Genomic DNA, 27,873 nt, shown 5'->3' with positions numbered 1-27,873 from the left:
CTGGAAAAGGGAGCACAGAACTATCCGAGCAGACATTCCAAACCCAGGAGATCGGGTCGGGAGAAAATATTACCGGAAAGCATGAAGGAAACCCAGCTGTACTTGGCTGGGGGAGTCACAGAGTTCTCGAGAGGGAGCTCTCCCACCATGCTTAAGTAAGGAGCGCTGAATAAAGTTCACCGCACTGCTAATCTCAGGCTCCTCTTTGATACTTCTCCCAGCAACAGTTGTGCAGGGGCATGTTGCTGGCTGGAAGTCTGTGGCCAGTGTCTCTGTTCCACAAGGATCAGAACTGGGGGCATCTGTTGTTTGCAACTTATATCAGTGATTAGCAAGAAAATGGAAACAACTGAATTAGCAAGTTTGTAGATGGTACAATTGATGAAGCTGTGAACAGTGAAGAATGTTGTCAAAGGACACAGCAAGAAAGATCAGTTAGAAGGTTATATGGAGAAATTACAGATAGATCTGATTTAGACAAATGTGTGGTGATGCATTTTGGGAGGCACATTGCAAAAGGAATGTATCCACTAAACGGAAGGGCCCTGAGCAGCATTGATATACAGAGGGATCTTCAGGTGCACGTTCACAGCTCCCTGAAAGTGGTGAAGGAGGTGGATGGCAGGCTTGCCTTGTTCTGTCAGGGGAGTGATTATAAAACTGTCATTAGGCCACCTTTGGGGTATTGTGTGCCGTTTTGATCACCACATAAGGAGGATGTGCAGGCTTTGGAGAGGTTGAAAACAGGTTTACCAGGATGTTGTCTGGATTGGGAGAGGTTGGAAAGACTTGGATTGCTGTCACTAGAAAGTCAGTGGCTGCGGGGTGACCCAAGAGGCGCAGAGTGAATAATTTGAATCTTTTTTCCAAGGTGGAAACGACAAATTCTAGAGGCCGTAGGTTTAAGGGGAGAGGGGGCACGTTTAAAGGAAATGAAAACCAAAACAACTGCAGATGCTGTAAACCAGAAACAAAAACATTTTTGGGGTAAGTTCAGCAGGTCTACTAGCATCTGTGAAGAGAAATCAGCGATAACGTTTCTGAGGAAGGGTGACCAGACCCTAATCATTAACTGATTTTTCTTCACAGATGCTGCATGCCCTGCTGAGTATTTCCAACAACATCTGTGCAAGTTTAAAGGCAGTTGTATCAGGCAAGTTTCTTATGCAGAAGGTGGTCAGTGACTAGAATGTACTTGCCTGAGAGATGGTAAAAGCAGAATCAATCACAATGTTTAAGAGGCATTTGGGCAGACACATAAGCAGACATGGGGTGGCAGGGATATGGATCATATACAGGCAGATGGAATTAGTTTGGAATGGCATCATGATCCGCACAGACATGATGGGCCGATTATTCCGGTGCTGTCCTGTTCTGTTTTCCGGGGGGTAGAATGTGTGAAGTGAGAGATAATATTTTGAGTGGAATATGTCTCTTCTTTAGAACACACAGTAAGTTGATGCATTTTGAGAGAAGCAATGTAGAAAGGGAATATATATTTGATTGCAACAGACACAGGGAGCAGGACAGCAGGATGGGGGACAATGTGTACAAATCATTAAAGGAGAGAGAACATAAAGTGTTTTGAGTAAACGTATAGGACGCTGGGCTTCATTAATAGAGCAAATGATAACAAACTCATGGAAAAGATGCTGGTCATTGACAAAGCTCTAGTTAGGTCACAGTCAATCATTGCATCCAATTCTGGTCACCGGATTCCTGGTCAGGATGAGAAAGTTAAAATACCACAGAGGGGCCAGTTCCATACTTTCTTTCAGGATGCATTGGCGACTCAAGGGTTAAACATTCTCCTGCCAAAAGCCTTACTGCTGCATTGTAACAGTACGAGGCCTGTACTCTTACAATACAGACAGAACACCTCAGTAGGGGGAGGCGGACTGTACCTTCGAAATAGAACGCATTGCAGCCACACATGTGGATTGCCCCGTAACCCCAGACAGAGGAATTTGCCCTTTCCAGACAAGACTGAGAGCCCTGGGCACAACCCTGTTAAACTGCCTCCCGCTCCCATTGTCTTACCTCCCCTCCATATTAGCATAGGTAAGTGAATCGCCCATTTACTGAAGGAAGAACCCTTCTGCCTTAATCTCTTCCCATCAACACATAATCATGAACAATACGATCATCAGTTTCTGTAATCCATTCACACTTTATCACAGGACATCGTCATTCATCAAGCTTTGTAAGATCATAATTACCTGCTTTAAACTATGTAATGGCAATCGCCCATGTGACTGATATGTCTTTGTCTAATTCCTATTAAATATACTGTCTCTGTGGGTAAGGCAGACATTCATGAAGAACAGTCTCTGCAAGTAGACACTCAGCTACTTGCCGGCTGTCCAATAATAAAGCTACTGCTGTTGTGCAGAAAACTTGTCTCGTCTGGATTTGTGGAACAAAATAGACATCAATAATGAATGATATGAGTGATCTTCAAAGTGTGGAGTACAGACTTACTGGAGTGGTTCACTGATGAAGAAAATGCAGTCACTGAATTGATTTGAAGAAATTTGTATTTTCTTTAAGTAAACGAGTTGAATATAGTTTTGATAGAGCTGTATAAGATTAGAACACACCTAGATATAGCAGACAAAAATATCTGTATTCGATAGGTGATCGCACAAGAATGAAGATCAGATATAAAGTTTTGAGACAGCCGGAGATGAGCAAGTGTTTCTGCTGACTGTCTTGGCTGGAAATATGCAGAACCAGCTGCCTATTATGGTGGTGCAGGCAGAGAAGATGAATGATTGATAAAAACAATTATATCAGATCTGAGGGAAATAAACTTGCAGAGTTTGGGGGACGTATGGGGAATGAGAATATTGGATTCTGCTACAGAGCACCAGCTTGGATTTGATGGGCCTCTCTCTGTGCTGTAATGCATTTTATTTGGACCTACTTAACTTGCTCTGGTCACCGATTAAATTGTCATTTAGGTAAATCTGCTCAGTGTTCCTACTCAGTCTAACACAGGCTGTCCTTCCACAGCAGAAGATAATGTTTACTGCTTTATACTGGGTTCTGGGAGGTGGGGGGGGGGGGGGGCGGTGGAGGGGAGGGGGGTGTAACGGTGTGTATAACAGCCTGCCAGCACTTATCTGAAATCAAAACACTAGTGCAGCCACACTAGGGACAGACTCTGGAAATGTGGGGAATGCCAGAAGGGAATTCTTTACCCATCCCACCTGGAAACTGGCCAAACCAGTCAGACTGGGGAGAAGCTGTTCACCTGCTCTGTGTATGTGTGTGTGTGTGTGTGTGTTGGGGGTGGGGGGTGGGATTCACTCAGGCAGCCATTCTGCTGAGACACCAATGAATTTACTCATAACCACAAGTTGAAGGACTTTTTTTCTCTTATTCACACCAAGTAATGAACAATGGTATTGGCAGTTCATAAAGTTTTTTGCATATAAAGAACTTAGCTTTGGAAATGTTCACAGCAGTGTTGAACATGTACAGATTCACACTGAGTAGAGACTTTTATTTTCCTTTATTCATTCACAGGATGAGGGTGTCGCTGGCCCGGCAGCATCTCCTGCCCATCCCTAATTGCCCAGAGGGCAGGTATGAATCAACCTCATTGCTGTTTATATTGATATTAATCAACATGAATGTCAGACTAGATTAATTATCATCAAACCCAAATCCAATTGATATTCATATATTTACAATCAGTGTTCAATTCACCAAATGTAGCTGAAGGGAGTAATCTTCAAGTGATTCTAACAGAGAAGATACCTGAATACTTGTTCAGCAAATTAAAGCCTGTTGTGTTTAGATAATAATAATTTTAAAAAAGTAACTTGAGAATAATGGAAGAAGTTGATTGTTGAGTAACTGATAATCTTGTTTTAATCTGAAGTTAAGTTAGGATTCGTTAACAAATGGTAGGGAATCCCAGCCCCATGGAGTGCACATCCAGTTCCATGTGGGAAAACCAGGACACTTCTTGTATCAGCGACAACCACAAGAACACGGAGGTGACACTGGAAATGTCAGGAACATGAGTTAATCCATGGTTAAAGTACTGCACTCACTCCTAGTCCCCACGTTGATGTGTTCTCACCAGAGAGGGTACAGAGTAGATTGATCAGAATGTTTCCATGATTGGAGAATGTCTGCTCTGAGGAAAGATTGGATAAGTTGGGGATGTCTTCCGTGGAGGATGAGCTGAGATTTAATTGAAGTGATAAGATGCTGAGGAATCCAGATCGAGTGAATAGGAAGGAGCTATTCATAACAGAAAGGTCAGAAACTGGAGGTTTTAGATTGAAACTAATTCTCAGAAAGAAGGGGAGTGGATGGTGGGGGGCAGGAACTCACTGATGGGGTGGTAGAGGCAGTAACCAGCATCACATTAGAATAAAAGGACATGGATGTAACTGAAACCCTGGAACATGCAGGGCTATGGACTAAAGTGTACAGAATGGGATCATTGTGATTTATTTGACATTTCTCCAGAATATTAAACTCAAGTCCAATTTGAGAATTTATGCATATCATCCGACCTGAATTCCAAACTTCAGACTAAATTTGTCAGTAAGTTACAGCACAGATCGAGGCTACTTGGTCCATCCTGTATGTGTTGGCTGTAATAGAACGATCCAGGTTTTACAGCGTTCTGTACTCACCAATGACAGCAACAATTTCAGACTGTGTACTCTGCCCTCTATGTGATTATGATCTGTTTTTTCAATGTATTTCTTTGGCAGCTGCTCACCTTGCTTCCTTGTTTCTTTCCCAGCCCTAACTCCATTCCCCGTGGCCTTGAGGGATTACATTTCTGCTGCTTAATCTCTCCTGCCTTCCCCCGAGTGACAGACTGACTTTTTGTCCTTGTCTCACCCCCACCTTGCTCACAACTTGTTACATTTCTGATGGTTCCCAGACCTCTGTGACTTCACTGCACCCCCTGGGTCAATGGCACGAGTTTTGAATTCTCTTCCTCCAGAGATAATCGGAAATCTTTCCGGTTGCAGTTTCCCCCAGATTTTATTTTGGAAAAAAAAGCATTTGCGTCAGATTCAAGTGTTTGTGAGCCTTCATCCACAATCCTGAGCACTTAGACATAATCTGTGACCCTCCCACAGATGTGCAGGTTTGCTGGATTGGCCGTGCTAACATGGCCTGTAGTGTGTAGGGTACACAGCTCAAAACTCTTTCTCAAGAAATAAAGGACGCTGGAGAGACAGCCTGGTACAAGTAGGAAGCTTTGTGTCTGTATTTTCAGAGACTTGAGATTGAAATCATTGGGTTGGAAGCATGTTTCATTGCCCCAGATCATCAAAGGTGCTATCTAAATGTGCCTCTTTCTTTCTGTCTTTTTGTCTGAGTTAACAATCAGATGGACAGCTCAGTCAGTGTCTGTGTGCTTTCCCAAATCCCTGATTGAATCTGTCTCCCCCCACAAACTCAGGTGCCTCACCACACTCTGTGTCATGGAGAAACTCTGCCGTTACAATGAGAACTATCTTTGCTGTCGCCTCTCCTCGTGCTTCCACCTAATCCCCACTTCCTTTCATTAAATCCCAGCTGCCTCTAGTCCACTCCCATGGGCATGTTGAAGAGCATGACAGGAGATTGGATTGAAACCGAGAGTTCAGTAGCCAGGATGAAATAGGAAGAAGGAAATAAATGGGGTTTGTGGATCCCAGGGGATACAGACTCCAGGATTAATCCTTGTAGGCATTCCCGCAGTAATACGAGACAGCATTCCATGGTGAGAGTTAAACCCGGGTGGCAGGAGAGGGAGCTACAGAACATTAGATGGTTTAGTTCAAACACAGGAGGTTTGTTCAGTCAGGAACAGTGTGTTAGACATGGAGGTGAAGTGAGCAGTGAGGGGAAATGTTGCCACAAGCTGCAGATGGACAACTTTCATTGGAACAGGAGGCCATTCAGCCCCTCACCCTTGCTCTGTCATTCAATAGATCATGGCTAATTTGTGGTCTAACTTGCAATTTTCAAAACTCTCCAAAATCATCAATAACCTCCTGCAACACACAAGATGAATATTGAAAAGCTAACCATCTGCAAATGCTGGGAAATCGGAAACAAAACCAGACATTGCTGGAAATTTTCAGGAGGTCTGGCAGCATCTGTGGAGAGTGAACCTTTGGGTCCAGTGACCGGTCAGGTGACCAGCTGCAGCTGACCATTCTGCCTTTTCTGTAACACTCTCTGGAACAGGTTCTGGTGCGGGGGGAATGAGACTGTCAATAATAACTGAGAAAACAGGAGGACGTGCTCAATCAGAATAAAACCCATTTTGGTCTTTCACTTTTAATTCAACTGCAAACATTATTCATTATTATTTCTGAAATAGGATAATAGACCAGAAATCAACTCTTCATGTCATTGGGTCTGGAAAACTGTGTTAATTCTGATTTGGTCCAGCCGACATGTGAATCCAGACCCTGAATAATGGGGTTGACTCTGAATCATCTCCTGGGCAGTCAGAATGGATGACAAATGCTGCCCCAGCAAGTGATGCCGTGATCCCATGAACAAACAAAACAAATCCGATCGCTGTGATTAGTTGTGAACTCGCTGGTGTTATTGGAAGGTTTATGGGGTAAAGGGAGAAGAATAGCATTCGGTGAGGTGATCCTTTGGAGAGCTGATCAGCCAATCAGCCTCCTTTTGTACAGTAACAATTCTGTGAATAATTAATTCTGAGCCCTCTAAGGAAATATCAGAGCAGGGTTTGTAAAGAGGTCAGATTGAATGAGCATCTCGGTGAACACAAGTGAGACACAGGTACAGAGAGGCTTTGGGATGGATTAAATTAAATCTTATACATTTGCACAGTCATCAACATTACCGCAGTGAAAAATGGGAGTGATCGAGAGAGTTGAATTAGGCAGCAAATAAATCTTCAACATTGATGCAGCTAAAGGTGATGCTGGGTAAAGATACCATAGTTAGTGCTTATTTTATTCCAGACACACCAGCCTAGGAGCACATCCTTCCTGTATCTGCCCTATCGAGCTCTTGAAGATTTTTGCATTTGAAGTGTTTCATGTTTAGATCCTCCAGAGAAGACAGCTTCAAGCTCCTCAATCTCTCCTGCCAGGGCAATGCTGCTGTTAGAATTCAATTCACTGGCATGTAACTGGCTGCTTCATGGACTGGAACTGGCAATTGAGACCGAAAGGCTACTGTATAAAATATCTTCAATGGTATTGCCAGACGCGAGTGGTTTTAGAAAAATGACCTTCAATTACGGGCATTGAGTGTCAGAGCACTTCCTGTTGTGGGGCATTCTGTTTAGATTCAATCTATTGATAACTATTAGAACTGCCTAGCACTGGCTCTGTCAAAGTGGTCAGAGTATTATGGCTGTCATCGAAGCTGGTAACAAACTTCCCATGGGTTAATAATCGTAAATGATAGCGTAGTTACGAGGTCTGATGACGCTGTTGGAGTATTGATGTTGTTGTTAATCACATTAACTCGGCAGGAGTTGACTGAATGCATATTGTCTCTTTCTGAATCTCAGGATGTCGCTGGGCAAGGAGTCTCCACAAACAGCAATGAGCAGGGGTTATCTGTTTTGATTTAAATTGCTCTATAGCACTGCTGCTTCACAGCACTAGGTACAAGGTTGGAGTCCAGCCTTGGTCAACAGCCTGTGTGGAGTTTGCACATTCTCCCCAATCTCAGCAATTAGAGATAGAAACCATTTCCAGGATATGGGCATCACTGGCTCAGCCAGCATTTATTCCCCATCTCTAGTTACCCTTGAGAAGATGGCAGTGAGCTGCTGTCTTGAACCATTCACAGTCCATTTGGCGCAGAAAGACCGACAATGCTGTGAGGGAGAGTGTTGCAGAATTTTGGGCAAGTTATTCTCCATGCTTGGTTCTTCAAATGCTGGTTAACTTAATCACAATCTGCATACGAGTTTGAGATTTCAGTCTGCAAATCTTCACCGTCTAGCACCCTGTAAAAAGGAATATGTACCGGTTAGAAATTCAGAGCAGACAATTCTAGTTTCTCTATAATATCTTTTTCCCCTTTCTTCCCCAAAAGCTGTAACCCTCCAGCCCACTTACTCCCTCCCACCATTCTGCCCCTGCTGTCCCTAATGTACCTGCCCCCATTCTCATGGAGTTACTGATAAACAGATCCATGCCACCACTTCCTGTCCTGGTTAGACTGCACCCTTTCTGGGTTTACTCCATTTCACTTCAGTTACTGCAAGTCAATAATGTTACAGCAGAATAAATCAAAAGAAAACAGAAATACTGGTAGCAGATCCTGGACAGAAGAGGAACCTTCAGTCTGGGAGAATGAGTCAGATCCTTCTTTGTTTCCCATTGGTCGATTCCCAGCATTATGACAAGTTGGGGATGAAACTTGGTCCCATGTGAGTGTGGTGACACTTTGAACCCCCAACCCGTCAATACTACAAGCTGATTGATTGGCTGGAGGAGGAACCACAGTGTCAAATGCTTCCCGCTAATTGCCCCAAAGCACATGCTCCAAAATCCGCCCATATTCTGTACATGTGCAGTTCGGGGCTTCCCCTCACACGGGTGGTCCCTGCCTCAGGGATTGTGGGAGTTGTAGTCCCCATGAAGCCACTGGAGACATGTTTCTACATAGTGAATGAAAAGTGTGGGCTGGAGGGTGTTGTGTGTAGGATCTCCATTCATACACGGGCTGTTACTGGATTTCACTGAGACACCTGCTTCCACAACCCGATTTCTGAAGGAACATAGATTCCGCCAATTGCGGGGTGGGGAGGTTAATAAAGGGTAGCAGATTTTAAGCAGAGGTAGCTGAGTGGTTAGCACTGCTGCCTCACAGCGTTGGGGACCCATGTTTGATTTCAGCCTTAGGCGACTGTGTGGAGTTTACACGTTCTCACCATGTCTGCATGGGTTTCCTGGGGTGCTCGAGCTTCCTCCCACAGTCCAAAGATGCGCAGGCTAGGTGGATGGCCTATGCTAAATTGCCCACAGTGTCCATGTATGTGCTGGTTAGGTCATTAAGCATGGGAAATGCAGGGTCACAGGGACAGGATGGGTCTGAATGGGATGCTCATCATAGGGCTGGTGTGGACTCGATGGATGAATACCTTGTTTCTGCACTATAGGGACTCTATTCTACTCTCATGAAGAAGAATGTACTTGTCTCAATGTGTTGCAAATCTGTGGCATTCCCTATTCAAAATGCGGTGGATGCCAAGACAATGAGCAAATTTACTGAAGAGATACAGATGTTGAATTTGCAATGAGATGAAGGGTGAGAGAGAGCAGGTGGGAAAATCCAGTTGGGACCGAGGTGAGCTCAATCATCGCTGTATTAAATGGTGGGGCTGGTTCGAAGGGCTGCATTGCCTCTCCTGTGCCCAGTGCTCATCTTCTTACGGTAATAACTGGAATGCTGCATCCAAAACTCACCACCTTCACCAAAGGAGATTTTGGAAAATGCAGGATAGTCAGGTGGATTAGCATTCCACACTTAGATAGTGAGGGATGGTGTAGGAGATAATGATTGTGCAATTTTAAACTGAGGGGAGACAGTGATTTATGGTTTTAGATTTAATCGTACATTCACAGCGTGCAGAGTACTCTTGTGAATATCTATCCTGTACTTTATTACAAAGCGAAGGTCTTTGACAATGAACTGCACAACACCCAGAAAACATCGCCTCACCTCGTAATCTGATAAAAGACTTCTGATAAATCTGGTTGAACTTAGAACACAGCTGGAAAGCTGGAAGATTAGATCCAATCCTAAGATTCAGGGCTTAAACAAAGGAGACTACAATAGGATGAGGCAGGAGTTGGCTAATGTAAACTGTAAGCAAAGATTTTACCGTGGGAAAGTTGACGGATAGTGGGGGAATACCAAAGCAATTTTTCAAAGTGCTCAGCAAAAGTATATATCAGGGAAAAGGACGGACTGTAGGAAAAGGCATAATCTGCCATGGGTGGCTCAGGAAATAAGGGAGTCTATCAAATTGAAATAGAAGGCATACAAATTGGCAAAGACTACGGAGAAACTAGGATATTAGAAAAAAACTTTAAAAATCAACAGAAAGCCAGATGGGTCTGGGGGAGAAAAGTGATGAGTAGCTATCCCCAGGGCCAGAATAGCAGTTTACACTGCTAGAGGGGAACCTATTGTGTGGGGAACATGTGGCCTCTGTAATTGTTGAAGCACTTAACTGTTACCATAGAGATAATCCTGATCAAGTTACAAATCACAGCACACTCCAAAAGCTTGTACTTCCAAATAAACCTGTTGTACTATAACCTGGTGTTGTGTGATTTATAAGTTTGTCTACCCCACCCCAACACCGGCTCCTCCATATCAGAATCCTGATAGACAGCCCCACTGAAACTGAAGTGCCTGTCAGATACTTGAGGGAGCCACGGGGGGAGGGGTGTAGGTTTTAACCACAAAGTGCTAAACTGAACTAGACTTTCTAACTGCCATTGCCATGGAGATAATACTGAGAGACAGAATCTATTCAAAGTCCCAAACCACAAAGGTATAAGAAAGGGAGCTTTACATCAGACAGATGGGGAGTTACCTGATGCTGCCTGAAAGTCACCACACTAACATGGACTTAGCTGTACCTCAATATTTTCTCCAGATACACTGACATTTGAAATATTCACCCACGGACAGAATACACACCTTTCCTTCCACACGAAAAGGCCAATGATATTCAGATCGGCACGGATCAAGTAACTATCAGATCTGAACATGAAGTTCAATTTGAATTTCTCATCTACAAATCCACCCTTTCAGTACTCTACACCTGAGAAAACAAGTCACCACATTAATACAGGATGGATCTTTGTAAGACAATTATAGTATTAAATTGTAGTTTCTTGTTCCCCAAAGTTTTAACTCTCAGTCTAACAATTTCTTTCTTCTGTGAACTGAAATCCAAACCAATCTCCTCACTCCTTCCCTCCACACCCAGTTCTCACACTCTCTCTCCCCATATACACTTCTTCCTGCACACTCTGGCCAAAATCCGTCTTACTAAAATGAACCAAATTAGAACTCTTAATTGCAGGCCCATCCTTGTCACTTTCCATAAAAACCCTGAATCTTCACCAAAGAGTTCTGATAACTCTCTGCAAAATGCTGCACCACTGATAGTCTGATCATATGTCAGGGTACGAGGAAAGGGGCCATTCCCCTGGGTCCTGCTCCCAGAGGGAGGAAGCTGCCAATGACAGATTAATCCCTCACAACCACAGCCTCCTTCCCAGGCACTGTGCATACTCCCACAATTGGCCAGCACTGCGCCCATACACTGGTCTCCCCTCCTACAGCACGTGCTCCCGATCATACAGGAGTCCGGGTGATTGACAGCAGCTGCTGCCCAATATATCAGAATCCCTACAGTATGGAAACTGGCACTTCGGCCAAACAAGTCCATACTGACCCTCCAAACAGTAACTTACGCAGACCCATTCCCCTACCCTGTATTTACCCCTGACTAATGTAACTAATACTGTAGGCAATTTAGAATGGCCAATTCACCTGTCCTGCCCATCTTTGGATTGGGGGAGGAAACCTTCTCAGACACTGGGAGAATGTACAAACTGCACACAGACAGTTGCCAGAGGCTGGAATCGAAACCGGGTACCTGGTGCTGTGAGGCAGCAGTGCTAACCTTCCCGTCTTCTTCTCTATAGACGGGAAGGAGTGGGGCTGGAGAACTGGGGTAATGGGATTGTAAACAATTAATGAATGTGGAGGACACTGGGGGACGGACAGGTCAGTGAGCGACAGGAGCAATGCAGCAGCAGGACGGGACCCTGGGCAAACTGAGCAATGGGAGAGTCTGACAGGAGAGAAATTACAGGAAGGTTCTGTTTGGAGGCTCAGGCAGGGACAGCTGGGAGACAGTATGATCTGGTTACTTGGGCAGGTTTTCTAATCATCCTCTTCAAATATGCTGTTCCTCAACTCTGAGCCCGATCCTCCTGGTCCAAAGGTAAGGACACTGCCACTATTTCCTGGTGGGCAAGGGATACGCGGACTACCTTTCAAAAGGAACTCAACTGTGTTGGCGATACTAACAAGACTCAATACACAGTCACAGACAAAATGCTGGTGTACCTGAACTTCATCCCGAATATTAACACCTATAACTGGGTAACGCAGTCCCCGCTGTACATGTGTAAATCCTGGATATTAATAACAGCTTTTGCATGGGAAATCATGTCTCATGAATTTGACTCAGTTTTTTTGAAGAAGTAACAAAGAGGATTGCTGAGGTCAGAGCATGGACATGATCTACATGGACTTCAGAAAGGCGTTCGACAAAGTTCCTCATGGGAGACTGGTCAGCAAGGTTAGATCGCATGGAGTACAGAACTGGCCCGAAGGTAGAAGGCAGAGGGTGCTTTTCAGGCTGGAGGCCTGTGACCAGTGGAGTGTCACAAGGATCGGTGCTAGATCCACTACGTTTCGCCATTTACATACATGATTTGGATGTGAACATAAGAGGTATTGTAAATAAATTTGCAGATGACATCAAAATGGGAGGTGTGGTAGAAAGGGAAAAAGATTACCTCAGAATACAAAGGGTTTGGATCAGATGGGTGATGGGCTGAGGAGTTCAGTTTAGAAAAATGCGAGCTGCTGCATTTTGGAAAAGCAAACTTTAGCAGAACATATACAGTTAATAGTAAGTTCCAGGGGAGTGCTGCTAAACAAAGAGTCCTTGGAGTGCAGGTTCCTAGTTCCTTGAAGGTAGAGAAGCAAGTAGGTAGATTAGTGAAGGCGGCAGTTGGTCTGCTTGTCTTAATTCGTCAGAGCACTGAGTGTAGGGGTTGGGAAGTCATAATGCGGCTGTACAGGACATTGATTCCGCAACTTTTGTAATATTCCATGCAATTCTGGTCTCCTCCTATCAGATGGATGTTCTCAAACTTGAAAGGGGTCAGAAAAGAAGTCCAGGATGTTGCCAGGGTTGGATAGGCTGTTTTCCCTGGACCGTCAGAGGCTGGGGTCCAGTGCTGCAAGAGAATAGCCTCAGCCTATTCAGCCTCTCCCTATAGTTCAAATGTTCCAACACTGGCATCACCCTAGTAAAATTTTTCTCAACTCGTGCAAGTTTCCCAACATCTTTCCTGTAACAGGGAGACTGGAATTGAAAGCAGTCTGGGGTGAGGTGGAGACAAGCAACATTTTAGAGATTGGAATTCCTGGTGTTTGTGATTGTGTAGATATCTGATCAGAAGGTCACCTTGGGGTTACAGATATGAGAGCAATATTGTGAAGAGTGTAGTTCTGCCTCAGACTGCACCCAGTGAGAGGGAGGGGCTCAGCAGTAAGGGAAAGGAATTTGTAACAGCAACTGAAGGCAATGAGTTTAACCATTACAATGTTTCATTGGAGGAAACTGCAGCTAATCGAGTAGTGGGAGTGTTATAGCAGTTTGATAACTGAGTAATGGAGAGGGATGATGTGGAGGGAGAGCTGAGTATTGCCAGTGTACTTGTGAAACCCAACACGGTGCTTTTGGACGATGTCACCTCCTGGCAGTATGTAGGTGAGATACAGGAGAGGCCAAGGATAGATCCTGGAGGTACACCAAATACAAAGAATTCAGAAAGGAAAGGGAGAGTCGGAATGGAGTAGGTGTTTGCAACAACGGTGGGGTCAAATATTAGTTTGTAGCAGAATGGGAGAGAAGGACATAACCAGAAAAGACAGACAGACAGAACGAGGAACAGTATCTGTGAATTGGTGAGGGGGAGTGATGAGGAGGCAGCGCAGCCCAACTCCAAAAGCACTATTCCTACATCAGTGACATCACCCAATTCCACCCTAGTCTCAGCTCATTTACTGAAATACTCGTCCATCCCTGTGTTATCTTCAGACTTTTTATAAAATACTCTTGGCCAGCCTCCCACATTCAACTTACATTCAATCTCAAGAGTATCTAAAACCCTACTGTGCAAGTGTTCACTTTTACCAAAACTTATTGATCCATCAAAAGGCTCCTATTAACAAGCAACAATTTAAAATTCTCACCCTTGATGTAATTCCTGGCTGTGAACATCCTTGTCTCCCTGCACCACACAACCTGTGAGACCCCGACAACTCATTTTCTTTCAGATTCCCAACGATGTGTTTATTCATTGCTTCACCTGTCTGGCTGTTTCTACTGTTGCCAAGGCAACACGGTCTGGAATTCCCATCCTAACCCCCTCAGCCCTGCTTTCCTCCTTTAAGGAATTCCAGAAAACCTGTTTATTTGGCAATTCTTTTCATCACCTGACCTAATATCCCCATCTGTGTCCTCGGCAGCTCCAATCGTGTAGTGATATAGGTGGGCAATAGCTTACAATGGAGACAGTTAGTGGCTAACCATAGGTTAACAACCTCATGTCGTAGCCCCCTACCCAACACACCAGGCCTTGCTCTCACAGCCTGCCATTACACACTACCTATGGTTAGCCACTAACAGTCTCCATTAACAGCTAGTCACCCTCCCCCAGTCAGATCGTTATCCACTCCTTTATCCAACCGTTCTTCTCACTCTATCCCCACCTATCCTTTACTCCTTATATCCTCCCCCCACACTATCTTCTGCATGTAAACTGATTTTTTTTTCCCTCAGTAACATCCGTTCTGTGGAAGGGACACCGGATCTTAAACTTTAACTCTGATTTCTCGTCACAGATGCTGCCAGACCTTTTCCAGAACCTCCTGGTTGTTGTTTCTGATTTACATCTTCCGCAGTTCTTTTGGTTTTAATTTACCGGAGTTTGTAATTCAGGTCCAACAGCCTCTGTCCCAGTCTCTGCTGTCTCTCCTACCCCCACCCAGTGACACTGCACCTGCACAGCTCATGGACAGGTGATGTCTTGCTGGCCACACCCCTCATTCAATCCCATTGGCTGCAGGACCACACATCCTCTCCTCTCATTGGTCTGGAGCTGCCGTTAATCAAGCCAGCGCCGATTGAGGGGTGAGTGTTGAGCTCCTCCCTCTCTCTGCCCTGGGATGAGCTTCATCATTCACAGTGAATGGGGCAGTATCACAGAGCACAGGGCCTGGGGGCTATTCAGCCCATTGGGGCTGTACTCTTTCCCTCTGGAGATGCTGCAAATCTGTCCCAAGTCCCCTCCCATGTGCCCTCAGCCCCCGAAATCTTTCCTTAAAAAGTAAAATTCCAAGTCTGTTTCAGAATACCTGCTGAATCTGTGTCAGACTGTTTCAGATGCTCAGAACTTACTGAGTAAAATAATGTTCACATTTTCACCTTGTATTATTTGCCAATTACTTGAAAGTAGTTACTAAAAATTGTGACAGTGTTAACAATTCCTCTCTCTGTCTGCAAATTCAAGACCTTGGAACCAAATCTGCACCAGGTCGAAATCACTGCTTCACCTTCTCAGCTCCAAGGATAATTATCTGTGCTTCAGCTAGCTCTCCACAAAAGACAGGAATGCATCTTAATTTATTAAGATCAAAGAAACAGACCTTCGGTCCAATTCGTCCGTGCCAACAAGGAATCCTAAACTAATGGATTCCCATTTACCATCTATTGGCCTGTATCCATCAAAACCCTTCCTATTCATGTACCCAATTGGAAGCCTTTTAAAAGTTGTGATTTTTATCAGCCTCCACTATTTCATCTGGTAGCCCCTCCCATACACACACCACACTCAGCTTGAAAACGTTGCCACTTAGATCCCTTTTAAATGTTTGCCCTCTCAACTTAAACCCATGTGCTCTAGTTTTGGGCTCACCTAACCTGAGGAAATAGGACCCTGGCTGCTCACCTTATTCACACCCCTCGTGATTTTATAAATCTCCATGAAGTCACCTCTCAGTCTTTGATTCTCCAGAGAAAATAGCCCCAGCCTATTCAGTCCCTCCCTGTAGCCCAAATCCTCCAATCCTGGCAACGTTTTTGTGAATCTTGTCCAAACCTTTTCAAGTTTCACAACATCCTTCCCAGAAAAGGGAAATTCAAACTGAAAACAGAATTCCAGAAGTGGCTTAATCAACGTCCTGTCCAGCCACAATATGACATCCCAGCTTCTGTATTCATTGACCAATAACGGAGAGCGTTAATGGCGTCCCATTTGCCAGAGGTTCACCCTTATCCCTCTAAATCCTCCCTCTTCATGTACCCAATCAGATGCCTGATTCCAAGAACAGGGAGATTGGAACTGAAAACAGAATTCCAGAAGACCTATAATCAGTGCCCTGTCCAGCCACAATATGACATCACAACAGCTGCATTCAATGCATTGACCAATAACGGGGAGCGTACCAAACGCTGCATTCACTATCCCGCCTCGCTCCGACTCTACTTTCAAGGAACTATGAACCTTTACTCCAAGGTCCCTTTGTTCAGCAACGTTCCCCAGGACTTTACCATTAAATGTATAAGTCCTGCCCTGATTTGCCTTTCCAAAATACAACAGCTCACATTTATCTAAATTGAACTCCGTCGGCCATTCGTTGCTCCAATGGCCCATCTGATCAAGATCCAGTTGTATTCTGAACTGACCTTCGTCACTGTCCACTACACCTCCAATTTTGGTGTCTTCTGTAAACCTACTGACCATACCTCATGTATTCACATCCAAGTCATTTATTTAAGGACCCAATATCCATCCTTGCTGAACACTGCTGCTCACAGGCCTCTAAGTCCGCAAAACAACCCTCCAGTTTTGTAATGGCTTGCTCTCCCTGCATTCCATATTATCTAACCCTGCTAACCAGTCTGCTTTGTGGAACCTTGTTGACTGTCCATATAAACAACGTTCACCGCCTGGCTTAATCAATTTTCTTTGTTACTTCAAAACACTCACTCATGTTAGTGAGACACAATTGTGCATGTACAAAGCCACATTGACTCTCCCTGATCATTCCTTACGTTTCCAAATAGATGTATATCCTGTCCCCCAGAATCCCTTCCAACAACTTGCCTGCCACTGACTTCAGGCTCACTGCTGTCTTGTTCCATGGCCTCTCCTTACCACCTTTTTAAAATAATGGCACCTCACCTGTCACTATCAACGATACAAATATCACAGGAGAGGCCCAACAATCACTTCCCTAGATTTCCAGAAAGTTCCAGGATACACCTGATAAGGTTCCAGGGCTTTATCCACCTTGATGCGATTTAGGATATCCAGTACCACCTCCTCTGTAACATGGATACTTTCCAAGTTATCACTGTTTATTTCTCCAATCTCTTGAGCTTCCATATACTTCTCCAGTAAAATATGACTTGAAATATTTGCATATCTTTCGCACCTCCTTTGGTTCCATAGACAGCCTTGTTGACCTTTAAGGGGTCCTATTCTCTGGTCCAGTTAATCTTTTGTCTCTGATATATTTATTTAATCTCTTTGGATTCTACTCCAGGACATCCCAGAAAGGCCTACTTCAAGGACCGTAATCTTCCACTGACTTGATCAACACATTCCCTCCACTTCCTGCACCTCTGCCTTTACCCCACCCCTCCAGCCACAATAAAGAATATAACCTGCAGTCTTCACCTTCCACCCCACTAATCTCCAGATACAGCACATTAACCTCCACCACCAGAGACATATTTCCCTCCCCAACCCTATCTGTGTTCCGCAGAGACCATTCCCGCTGCGCTTTCCTGGTTAGGTCCACACCCTCCCACCAACCCACGCTCCACACCCTTGACCCTCCCTTGCCGCCATGGGAGATGTAAAACATGCGGCCACACTTCCCTCTGACCTCTATTCAAGACCCCAAAACGATCTTTTCACATCAGGCAGAGATTTGCCTGCACATCCCAAAACCTCATATACTGCATCTGGACACTATGGGATATTTAACATGGTTCATCCAACTAACCTACACATCTTTGGACTGTGGGAGCAAACTGGAACACCCGAAGGATACCCTTACAGACACTGGGGAGAATGTGCCAACTCCAACACAGACAGTCGCCCGAGGCTGGAATCAAACCCAGGTGCCTGGTGCTGAGTAAGCAGCGCTAAACACTGAGCCACAATACTGTGGGATCTTTGGTGCTGATGTGCTGCCCCACTGATACCTCAGTCACTCGCCCTGCCTCATTTCCTAAGAGGCAGTGATGATGGAGTGAAATTATCATAGACAGTTAATCCAGAGACCCAGATAACGTTCTGGGGACCTGGGTTTGAATCCCATCACGGCAGATTTTGGAACGTGAATTCAATAAATATCTGGAAAAAATAATCTAGTGACGACAAGGAATCCATTGTCAATTGATGGAAAAACCCATGTGGTTCATTCATGACATTTAGGGAAGGAAAATGCCATCCTTACCTGGCCTGGTCTGCATGGGACTCGAGACCTAGAGCAACGTGGTTGACTCTTAACTGCCCTCTGGGTAAACGCAGCAATAAATGCTGGCCGAGCCAGTGACAGCCTCATCCTGTGAATGAATAAAGGAAACAGGTCAGGTTTTGTTCCTTCTCTAGTAGGTACATCCTACAAACTCAATCAGAAACGTTCTCGCACACACTGAACAAATACCTTTCCATCCAAGCCCTTAACACTACAGCACTCCGAGGCCATGTTGGTAAAGTTAAAACCACTTAGCATTGCATCCATTATTCTTACAGATAACTGAGGTCTCCTGGTAAAATTGTGTCTCAATTCCCCGCTGACTATTGGGAGAGAGTCTATAATACAATCCCAGTAAGATGGTCATCCCTTTCTTATTTATCAGTACCAACCAATTAACTTGCCTGGATGTACTCCCAGGAATATCCTTCCGAAGCCCGGCTATAATGTTATCCCTAATCAAACACACCTCTCTCCCTGCTCTGTTGTCCCCTTGCTATAGCATCTATACCCTGGAACATTAAGCTGCTAGTCCTATCCATCCCTGAGTGCTGCCTCTGTAATTGCTGTAATATCCCAGTCACATGTTCAAAACCATACCCTGAGCCCACCTGCCTGACCTGTCAGGTCTCTTGCACTGAAATAAATGCAGTGTAACTGGTCCGTCGCACCTCATTCTGTGGCTTGCTCTTGCCTGCCTTGACAATCTGACCGGTGAACAGTACCAGCCTCAGACTCACCTCTTTTCTCACTATCTCTTTAGGATTACCCTGACTCCCTCACTGGTTTAATGCCTCCCAAGTGGCACTAGCAAATCTCCCTGCTCGTCAGGACCCCATGCTTTCCCCTTCCTATTCCATGGGTGCCAATGTACAATGACCTCCCACTGGTTATTTTCCCTTTTGAGAATATTCTGCTCCCTCTGTGAGACATCCTTGACACTGGCACCAGGGCAGCACCACCCCATTCTGATGTCTCACTGTCAGCTGCAGATACGGCAGACTGTGCCCCTGACTAGAGAGTAACCTATCACCATCGATCGTGTGGAACTGGATATACCTCACATTATGTTAGAAGCCAGTCTCAGTACCAGTAACTTGGCTGTCAGTGCTACATTCCCCTGAAAGTCTATTACCACCTACATTTTCCAAAACAGTATGCTTGTCTGAGATGGGGATAGCCGCAGGAGACTCATGCAGTACCGACCGACCCCTCCTAGCTTTCCTAGAGGTAACCCATCTACCTGACTGTATCTGCAGTATCATGCAATCCTGACAATGCCACCTACCATATCCCCCAGGGTCCTGTCAATTCCTCACTGCCTTTAATCACTCCTCCACCAATCCATGCGATCCAATAGGATTTGCAATCACACTTCCTGCAGACATAATCATCAGGATCATTGAACCTCTCCCTAATCTCCCACATCCGACAGGAACAGTAGGCCACTCTACAACAGGCCATCTCTCCGCCTTAACAACCTACAGACCAAGACAAAGGCACAGTCTTACTGCTAAAAAATTACTGCCCGAGAATAACTTAATGCTTACGTTTTATATCTTAAACATTTAATCAAGAGACCGTAAGACATTAAAAAGAAATCCTCACCTGACTCACGATTGTAGATTTAATAAAATAAAACCGACTAAGATTAATGTTTGAAGAGATTGAAACTCACTGAGCTGATCCCCGGCTCTGAGTACTTCCAAGGGGGAGGTCTCTCTGTGGGCAGCTGTGAAATGTCACTGTTTCTCTTCTCTGCCCACTCCATTAACTTCACAGCAAGTCAGCACAGAGAGGTCACTGCTTGGTTTTATTCACTGGGGGTTGCCATTGCTGCCCAGACCAGTATTTATTGGCCACCTTTACTTATCTTGGAGAAAGTGGTGGTTAACCGCCTCCCTGAAATGCTGCAGTCCATGTACACCACAGTGATGTTTGGACAACAGTCCCCCTCTGGCCCCACAACCCTCCCTGTCTCTGTAATCCCTCTCTGGCTTCATACATGTCGGGACATTAGATTTTTATTTGGATTCATTTTTGTTTGGTAAACCCCAAATAAAAGTGACATATTTCACCCCCAAACAAATTTCTGTTGATTGACCTTTTGGAGAGGCTGACACGTGGACATTGCAGTACTTTATCTCAGATTGTACACGTAGAATGATGGAACTCTCTTTTAAACATTGCTAAAAAGGGAGGCAATGGCTTAATGGTATTCCTGCAAAATGAGTGACATGTGCAATGTTCCAAGAATTAGGGTTAGAATCCCAACATGGCAGCATCGGCATCCAATACAATCCCGAATGAAAAGGCGAATGATGACCATGAAACTATTGCCGATTGTTAGGAAACCCATCTGGTTCACTCATGTCCTGTCGGGAAGGAAACGGTCATCCTCACCTGGTCTGGCCTACATGTGACTCCAGACCCACAGCAATGTGGTTAGGTCTCAACTGCCCTCAGGAAAATACTTTAATAACTGTTAACAAATACTCCGCAGGTATCACTTAAAAACTGGCTGTTCACATTAGGACCATGTGAATTTCTGAACGGCCTGAACTAAAACTGAGTTTTAGTTTCATCTTCTCCCTGTCTCACATCAGTCTGTTTACACCCAACTCCAAAACACTCTCATTGAGCCAAGCAGCCCTCACAGTGCAGCCCTGTCATTTTCACTGTCTGCTCACACCTACACTGCCCTCAGCCTCCTGTACTGTTCCAACGCATCTCAATGGGAGCTCAGGGACAGCATCTCATCTTTCAGTTCAGCCCTTTGTAACCCCAGAGTCAACATGGACGTCACCAGTTTCTGAATGAACAGACAGTTGTCAGAAGCTGGAACATTCCACCTGAAAAGGTACTGGAATTTGAGTCCAAAAGGACTTTTAATGGGAAGTTTGCAGTTAATTGAAAATATGACGCTTACAGCTTAACATCATGAAGTGGGTGATTGGGTCTAAATCTGAGTGTTCTTACAAAGCGATGAGGTGTAATTTGGATAAATCTGTGCTCCCTCTCAGGCGAATATCTCCTTCCTCAGCTGGAGGGTCCAGAACAGAGCACACACCCAAAGGGTGATCCGACCACAAATTTGTACATCTTTCTGCTAAACAAAAATGTTGGAGATATTTTCCCACAAACAGAACTGACAAACCTTTCTCCGTCCACAGTCAAATGCAAATGATATTCAGATCCCGATGACTCCATTGACTGTAAAAACGTGCTTTTGAGTTCCTAGCCTCAATTATTCTGATTTAATATCCTATGAAACAAATCTCACAGTCAGTGCAGGTAGAATATAAAGACATACTTTTCTCTTGGTATGTGCTTGATGTGTAAATGCCTCTCTTCAAATCACACACACCCCCATCCTTGGAAGAGGACATGTCCATGCCCCTCACTGTACCTTGCCCCCAATAAAGATGGAGCCCATGTCCCAGGACCTATCACCGCCTGAGGGCCGCAGCCATTTTCCCATCTGCTGCAAACGCGGGAACGAGTTTCTAATTCAGACTTACCGCACAGAGTGTAATTAAAACTTCGCAGTCTAAAGTGACTCATTATCTCCCTGTCTCTGAGGCCACTCTCCCCTTCCCTGTTTGCCTGTCCCACACTCACCAACGGCCGAGTCACGTGACACTGCACAGGCGGAGTTACTGGTGACGTATCATCCCACTGGCCACGCCCCTCATTCACTCCCATTGTTTGGATGACCATCTTTGTCACTTCATCCACCAGTCCCACCACCTTTTCCTATTGGTGGAAAGCTGCCATCAATCAGCTGGACCCCATTGTGAGGTCAGTGGTGGGATCCTCCCCCTACCTGAATCAAACCCGGAAGGTGGATGGATGGTGTCAATCAGGAACAACAAGCAGGAGGTGCTGGGAAAGCTCAGCAGGTCTGGCAGCATCTGGGAACAGAAATCTGTCCAGTGGCCCTTCCTCAGAACCGATGGGAGCTGGGAAAATTAGAATCCCGAGTGTGGAACAGGCTATTCGACCCAAAAAGTCCACAGCGTCCCTCCGAATGGTATCCCACCCAGACCCATTCCCCTACCCTATTACTGTATATTCCTCCTGACTAATGCACCTCACCTACACATCCCTGAGCATTATGGGAAATTTAGCTTGGCCAATTCAACTAACCTGCAGATCTTTGTACTGCAGGAGATAGGGGTTAAAGAGTAAATAATAGGCAGGGACAGAACCCAGAGAGAGACCGGAACATTTGGAAAGACAAAGGAGTGGAATATGACCTGGCTGGGGAGGGTGCATAGCTGTTAATGGAGGGGACGGGAACCTGTGTCTGGCAGCATCTCAGTGGAGGTGGCGGAAATGGCGACTGATGATCTACGTTCTGCTGCAAAAACAGACCCCGAGCTTCCAGCTGCCTGTCACTTTAACACACGAGCCTGGGTGGAATGAACTTCCAGAGAAAGTGGTAGCTGTGAATACAATTACAATATTTAAAAGACAATCAGATACGTACATAAATAGGAAATATTTGGATGGATGTGGACTAAGCGGAGGCAGATACAATTAGTTCAGTTTGGAATTATGTTTGGCATGGACTGGTTGGATCACAGGGCCTGTTTCCTTGCTGTATAACATTATGACTAATCCTCACTAACTCTAAATTCCGCCATTCACAAATCTCCTGATCACTGTCACCTCATCCAGCTTCACAACTCTTCCTTATTTATATAATTCCTCACCAGCCACAGAACGCTCCCTATCTCATGTCCTCCAGTTTCTCAAATCTCTGCGATATGTGCCTTTCTTTAGTTCCAGCCTTGAGGATGCCCTCATTCACTCAGATTGGTTGGAGGACAAACTGGTATGATCTGGTCCTCCAGTACTGCCCTCTGCCCTCTATTGGGCTGTGCTGACATCAAGCATTCAGTGCCCATTGTGAGGGGAGTGGTGGGATCCTCCCTCTCTCTGCCCTCGAATGAGCTTCAACATTCACAGTCAATGGGCAGTATCACAGAGCACTGGGGCTGGGGGCTATTCAGCCCATATGGGCTGTACTCTCTCCCTCTGGAGATGCTGCAAATCTGTTCCAATTCCCTTCCCATTTGCCCCAAACCCCCCAAATCTTCCCTTAAAAAGTAAAATTCCAAATCTGTTTATGAATAACTGCTGAGTGTGTGTCCAGCTGCCATTCAGACTGTTCCAGATGCTCAGAACTTACTGAATAAAATAATGTTCACATATTATTTACCAATTACCTGAAAATAGTCACTAAAATTGTGACATTGTTAACAATTCCCCTCTCTCTGCAAATTAAAATATCCCAGAAACAAATCTGCACTTGGTCAAGATCACTGCTTAACCTTCTCAGCTCCAAGAACAATTATCTGTGCTTCTGCTAGCTCTCCACAAAAGAGGAACAAAGTGTCATAGAGATGTACAGCACAGAAACAGATCTTTGGTCCAATTTGTCCATGCCAACTAGGAATCCTCAGCAAATGGAGCCCCATTTGCCAGCTATTGGTCCGTAGCACTGGAAACCCTTCCTATTCATGTACCCAATCAGATGCCTTTCAAATGTTGTAATTGTATCAGCCTCCACTACATCATCTGGCAGCTCAGTCCACACACACACCACACTCAGCTTGAAAACTTTGCCCCTTTGATCCGTTTTAAATCTTTGCCCTCTCAACTTAAGCCCATGCGATTTTGTTTTGAACCCACCTAACCTGGGGGGAAAAGACCCTGGCTGTTCACCTATACATGTCCCTCAAGATTTTATAAATCTCCATGAAGTCACCTTTCAGTCTTTGATTCTCCAGGGAAATTAACCCTGGCCTATTCAGCCTCTCCCTGTAGCCCAAATCCTCCAACCCTAGCAAAGTCATTGTAAATCTTGTCTGAACTCTTTCAAGATTCACAACATCCTTTCCAGAATAGGGAATTTCGAAGTTAAAACATAATTCCTGAAATGGCTTAATCAATGCACTGTCCAGCCACTATTTGATGTCCCAGCTTCTGTCCTCAATGCATTGACCAATAAATATAAATATACGAAACACTACCTTCACTATCCTGCCTACCTGCATCTCTACTTTCAAGGAACAATGAACCTGCATTCCATGGTCTCTCTGTTCAGCAACTTTCCCAAGGACTTTACCATTAAGTGTATAAGTCCTGCTCTGATTTGCCTTTCCAAAATCTAACAGCTTACATTTGTCTAAATTGAACCCAGTCTGCCATTCCTCGCCCCAAAGGCCCATCTGGTCAAGATCCTGTTGCATTCTGAACTAATGTTCTTCATTGTCCACTCCACCTCCAATTTTGGTGTCTTCTGTAAACCCAATATCCATTTTTGCAGCACACTGCTGCTCACAGGCCTCCAGTCCACAAAGCAACCCTCTTTCACCACCCTCTGCCTCCTACCTTCAAGCCAGTTTTTTTATCCAAATGGCTAGTTCTCCCAACATTCCATGTTATCTAACCTTGCTAACTAGTCTGCTTTGGGGAACATCATTCAGTGTCCATATAGACAAAGTCCACAGTTTGCCTTCATCAATCATCTTTGTCACGACTTCAAAAAAAAACTCAATAAAGTTAGACAGAAAAAATTTCCCACACACAAAGCCACGTTAACTATCCCTAATCATTCCTCGTCTTTTCAAATATATGTAAATCCTGTCCCTCAGAATCCATTCCAACAACTTGCCTGCCACAGACTTCAGGCTCACTGTTCTCTTGTTCCCTGGCCTTTCCTTACCACCTTTTTAAATAATGGCACAGGTCTTCCAGCACCTCACCTGTCACCAATGACAATATAAATATCTCAGGGAGGGGCACTGCCATCACTTTCCTAGCTTTCCACAAATGTCTGGGATACACCTTAACAGGTCCCAGAGATTTATCCACCTTGCTACGATTTAAGACATCCAGTACTACCTCCTCTGTAATATGGCCAGGAGCCGGGCAGCAGTGGACAATTCATTTACAGAAAGGTCTGTGAATGTAATAGTAAAATACGAAACAGAGCAAAAATACACTCAGAGACTGAGGAAGCTAGATAATGAACAAGTGGACATCAAGGAGCTCAGAGGCGAATCAGAGCAGTGTTCACTTTTATGATCCCACAGTCAGAGATGTCTAGCACCAAAACAGACTCTTCAGTCCAACCAGCCTATGCCAACCAGATATTCGAACCTAATTCATTACCATTTGCCAGCACTTGGCCGGCATCCCTCTGAACCCTTCCTATTCAAGTGCCTTTGAAATGTTACAATTTTTGTTGCCCTTTAGGCTCCTGTTGAATTTTCCCCTCATACCGTAAACCTATATCCTCTAGTTCTGGGCTTCACCACCCCAGGGTAAACATCTTCTCTATTTACGCTATCCATGCCCCTCACGATTATATAAATCTCTTCAAAATTACACCTCAGCCTATGACACTCCAAGGAAAAATGGCCCCAGCCTATAATGCCTCTCCTTGCAACTCAAATCCTCCAACCCTGGCAACATCCTTGAAAATCAATTCTCAAACCTTTCAAGTTTCAGTGCCTCCTTCTGATAAGAGGGAGACCAGAATTGCACACAATATTCCAATAGCGGCCTAACCAATGTCCTGTCCAACTCCCTTAGTCAGCGCTCTGACTAATAAAGGGAAGCATACCCAATGCCGCCTTCACTATCCTGTGACTCTACTTTCAAGGAACTGTGAACCTGCATTCCAAAGTCTTTGTTCAGCAAGACTCTCCCAGACCTTACAATTCAGTGTGAGTCCTGCTCTGATTTGCTCTTCTAAAATGCAGCACCTCACATTTATCTAAATTAAACCCTATCTGCCACTCCCCAGCCCATTGTCCCATCTGATCAATATCCCATTGTATTCTGAGACCACCTTTATCACTGACCACAATACCAACAATTTTGGTGTCCCCGGCAAACTTACTAACTCTACCGCCTCTATTCACATCCAAATCATTAAAAATGAATGACGAAACAAACCCTGAGAAAAACAAAAATCCATTTCCCTGGGTTTGTATAAGAACATAGGAGTGGAAATAAGGCCATTTGGCCCATCGAGTCCACTCCGCCATTCAATCATGGCTGATGGACATTTCAACTCCACTTACCCGCATTCTCCCCGTAGCCCTTAATTATTCGAGACAACAAGAATCTATCAATCAATCTCTGAATGTGCTCTGTGTAAATCCTGCCCCATGACTCTCTATCAGGGAGAGCTGCACATACTCCCCTCTGACCTTTGCCCCCTACAAAGATGGCGGCTGCACGTGTCCAGTGAAGCGTTGCCCCGAATAAAGATGGCGGCGCTTACTCGAATCAATCGCCAGATGAGGCATTTTCCCGTTTACTGCAAAAACGAGACTAAGTTTCAAATCTGTCTTTTCCGATGTGCACCAAATGTTGGTAAACCCTCTCAGCCTAGACCAACACCATTTCCCCCCCGCTTGCTGCTGTTTATTCCTTTCCTTACCGACAGCTCTCCGCCCGCACAGCCGCGCGGTCTGCGAGGATGATCACGTGGTATAGACAAGCCCCGCCTCTCATTCACTCTGATTGGTCGGAGGACCAGGTCCTCCAGCCCCGCTCCTGTCCTTTCATTGGTCCGCTGCTGACATCAATCATCCTGGGACTATTGTTGGCTGGAGCATGCGCACTGCTTCGTGGCTTTTGTTGCTGTTCATAAGTTACAAGAATGAGGCACAAAGTTAAAAACACACAACCACCTGATGCAGCAGCAGCAGCAGCGCTAGTGCTTCCAAATAAACCTGTTGGACTATAACCCGGTGTTCTGTGAATTTTAATTTTGTCCATCCTAATCCAACACCAGCACCTCCAAGTCACGAGTGAGGGAGGAAGGTATAACATAAGAATTAGGAACAGGAGAAGGCCATCCTGCCCTTTGAGCTTGCTCTGCCATTCAATAAGATCATGGCTGATCACTTCGTGGACGCAGAACCAATTACCCAAGTTCTCACCGTATTTCTTTTCTTTAAAAGAAAAAGCAACCTTAGCTTTAAAAACGTTTACTGAACTAGCATCAACTACTTCCCTGGGCAATGAATTCCATTGAGGTTAAGAAGTTCCTTCTCAATTCAGTCCTAAATTTGCTGCCTCTAATCTTGAGTTAATGCCCTTTTGTCCTAGATTCACCTGCAAGTGGAAACATTCTCTTTACTTCTATTCTATCCATTTCATTCATTATTTTATATGTTTCCATTCTTCTGAATTCCAATGAATATAATCACAATCTACTCCGTCTCTGTTAAGCCAACCCCCTCAACTCGGGACAGCTAATGATCCGCATGATCCTGTGCATTTATGCATTCCTGATGAAGGGCTTATGCCCGAAACGTAGAATTTCCTGTTCCTTGGATGCTGCCTAACCTGCTGTGCTTTAACCAGCAACACATTTCCAGCTCTGATCTCCAGCAGCTGCAGACCTCATTCTTTACCCCATTTATGAATATTAACTATCAACTCGCCGATAACCTCAGACGCATGCGCAGTTTGGTTCCTATGTGGAGCATGCGC

The 27,873-nt window shown here is 44.9% G+C and overlaps 1 long non-coding RNA gene across 2 annotated transcripts; it reads right to left on the bottom strand.

Moving 5' to 3' along the window:
• Positions 1-6,284: 6,284 nt before the first annotated feature.
• LOC132831385 (uncharacterized) lies at positions 6,285-26,854 on the bottom strand. Of its 2 annotated transcripts, none has more exons than XR_009646488.1 (5): positions 26,813-26,854; positions 22,608-22,796; positions 21,506-21,613; positions 18,328-18,436; positions 6,285-7,972 (listed from the first exon to the last, which is right to left on the bottom strand). It is a non-coding gene; the product is annotated as an uncharacterized LOC132831385 (long non-coding RNA). The 2 variants fall into 2 exon arrangements; XR_009646489.1 differs by lacking the exon at positions 26,813-26,854 and adding an exon at positions 26,451-26,521.
• Between the last annotated feature and the right edge of the window lie 1,019 nt (positions 26,855-27,873).

This window comes from Hemiscyllium ocellatum, chromosome 33, assembly GCF_020745735.1.
Source record: "Hemiscyllium ocellatum isolate sHemOce1 chromosome 33, sHemOce1.pat.X.cur, whole genome shotgun sequence".
Classification (NCBI taxonomy): domain Eukaryota; kingdom Metazoa; phylum Chordata; class Chondrichthyes; order Orectolobiformes; family Hemiscylliidae; genus Hemiscyllium; species Hemiscyllium ocellatum.
Note: the sequence above shows the minus strand (reverse complement) of the source record. Positions and strands in the feature narration are given on the sequence as shown.